General features: G+C 56.4%; 1 non-coding gene across 1 annotated transcript in view; it reads left to right on the top strand.

The window, feature by feature from the left end:
• Window positions 1-2478: 2478 nt before the first annotated feature.
• LOC124733423 overlaps window positions 2479-2500 on the top strand; it is a 1909-nt gene continuing 1887 nt past the window's right edge. The window contains exon 1 of the ribosomal RNA XR_007008990.1: window positions 2479-2500. This exon is cut by the window's right edge and continues 1887 nt beyond it. This is a non-coding gene — a ribosomal RNA (small subunit ribosomal RNA).

The following is a 2500-nucleotide window of genomic DNA, read 5'->3' as shown; positions in this document are numbered from 1 at the left end:
TTCACTTACTATAATCACTATCAACGAACCTGCCGCCCCCGCCCCCCCCCCCCCTACACCTTTCCGTACAACAACGTGTAACCTAACCTAACCTAACCTAACCTATGTTGTACCTTAACCTAACCTATGTTGTACCTTAACCTAACCTATGTTGTACCTTAACCTAACCTATGTTGTACCTTAACCTAACCTATGTTGTACCTTAACCTAACCTATGTTGTACCTTAACCTAACCTATGTTGTACCTTAACCTAACCTATGTTGTACCTTAACCTAACCCATGTTGTACCTTAACCTAACCCATGTTGTACCTTAACCTAACCCATGTTGTACCTTAACCTAACCCATGTTGTACCTTAACCTAACCCATGTTGTACCTTAACCTAACCCATGTTGTGCCTCAACCTAACCCATGTTGTGCCTCAACCTAACCCATGTTGTGCCTCAACCTAACCCATGTTGTGCCTTAACCTAACCCATGTTGTGCCTCAACCTAACCCATGTTGTGCCTTAACCTAACCCATGTTGTGCCTTAACCTAACCCATGTTGTGCCTTAACCTAACCCATGTTGTGCCTTAACCTAACCCATGTTGTGCCTTAACCTAACCCATGTTGTGCCTTAACCTAACCCATGTTGTGCCTTAACCTAACCCATGTTGTCGCCTTAACGTAACCCACGTTGTCGCCTAAACCTGCTCTGTAATTGTTATACGACTCGTTCAATTACTGTAGTGTTGCCCACCCGCAACCCTCGCAATATAGTTCGCTACTCGCACTGCCCGCACCCCTGTGTATCGCTTCATGTTAAACACCTTGCAAGTCTTGCTCACTTTCCACATGCTCCTGCTGTACACTGTAATGTGGATGGCAGCAGGACGTACATGCCGCCCCTCCCCACGTCCCCACCTTGCCCCCTGCCTTCGCAAGCTGGTTGGTGAGAAGTTTGCATGTTCAATGCCCTTCGCATGCGACGTACTCAGGCTACGTTGTGGTGCGGCCTGTGTCAACTGTCCGCTGATGTCGTACGCGTGAACCACAATCTGTACTGCACATTCGTCCTTATGTACTGAATGATACATCGTGGCACATGTGTGACCGCACAACGACTGCGCCCAAAAACGGCGGACCATACAGTGCAAATATTGTGCACGCAGCTACGTGTCGTCTCCCTATGAGAGCTGGATTGCAGTGTGGTACGCCATAGAGACGTGTGGGAGGAACGGACGCCGTGGATGGCGATCAGCATGAGCTGTCTGTTGATGTATTCGGACCTAGTCGTCTCTCCTCACACACCGTGATGGCATGGTGCACCGCGTTCCATATCTGCGACATGCTACAGAGGCCGGTTGACAGTCGTTCGAGCAATGGACATCGCATACGTACGGGGGCCACCTTCCACGTATTGTCTAGGCGTGCACATTTTGTTGCGTGTATGTGGGCAGACGTAGTGTGGCGTGACACCTGACACAGGCATGCAATAATCGTTGAAGTTGCAAATGGCGATGGACGCCTGCGTTTTCTGGTGAAGTTACGCAAATGAACAAATGGTAACCTGTTGTGGTGCGGTTGTTCTCGCTAGGGGTGAATCGGTGATGGCGACGATAGGTTGAGGTACTAACCGGTTGTTCCAGCGATACCCACCATGCCGACGAAACTGAACGGCATCTGGGTGTGAAGCGATACGCGGCGGTGGCTGGGTGGGACCGTCCCCGGCCGGTGAGGGGGCGCCTCCCGGCGTGCTGGCCGCGCGGTGCGTGGGCGCACGCGCTACAGCCGGCTGGTGGGGGCGGCCAGTGGCAGGCGCGCCGGCCGACGGACGCGGCAGGCGTCGCAGCTGCGCGCCGGCGCACCCTGCGCGCGGCGCCGTGCGGCCAAAGTAGGTCCTCGCGGGCCCGGTGCGAAGCGCGGTGGACATCTTCAGTGTGCTGGTCCGATTGAGGACTGTGTGCGTTGAGGATGCGCCGCCGCCCGGCGCTCGGCGCCGCGACGCCGTCTGCTGCTCGGTCGCCCCAGCGGTTCTCGCTGGTGGTTTGTATCGCAGCTGTGCGGATGTGTTGGCGCGTGCGCTGTGCTGGGAGAGTTCGCTTCGGCACCCAAGTGGGGCTTTTGTCCTTCTGTGGCGCTGGCGTTGGAGCTGCCGGTCACCGTAGGTGGCGCGTGTTGTCTCCCGCCGGCAATGCCACGACAGCACGCTCCCGGGCCTCTGTCGGCAGCGGCAAGCTCAGTTGGGAGCACGGGTGGTCGCACCGAAAGCGTCTACTCGCCTAACTCCGGGCGATTGCGCCTCTCTCGAACCCGACCAAGTACTTGGGACGGCGCTGCGCGCCGCCGGGACCTGAGAGGGTTTCGAGGTGTATTGTGCAGGGGAGCTCAGCCTCCTCCTGTTTGCAGAATGATTGAGCGGACGCTTGCGTGTTCGCGCGGGCCCCCGGGACACACTCCCGGGCGGCCGGCTGCTCAGCTCTAGTTGACGCAGCTCCCTGGTTGATCCTGCCAGTA

Source organism: Schistocerca piceifrons, unplaced genomic scaffold (genome assembly GCF_021461385.2).
Source record: "Schistocerca piceifrons isolate TAMUIC-IGC-003096 unplaced genomic scaffold, iqSchPice1.1 HiC_scaffold_1393, whole genome shotgun sequence".
NCBI lineage: Eukaryota > Metazoa > Arthropoda > Insecta > Orthoptera > Acrididae > Schistocerca > Schistocerca piceifrons.
Note: the sequence above shows the minus strand (reverse complement) of the source record. Positions and strands in the feature narration are given on the sequence as shown.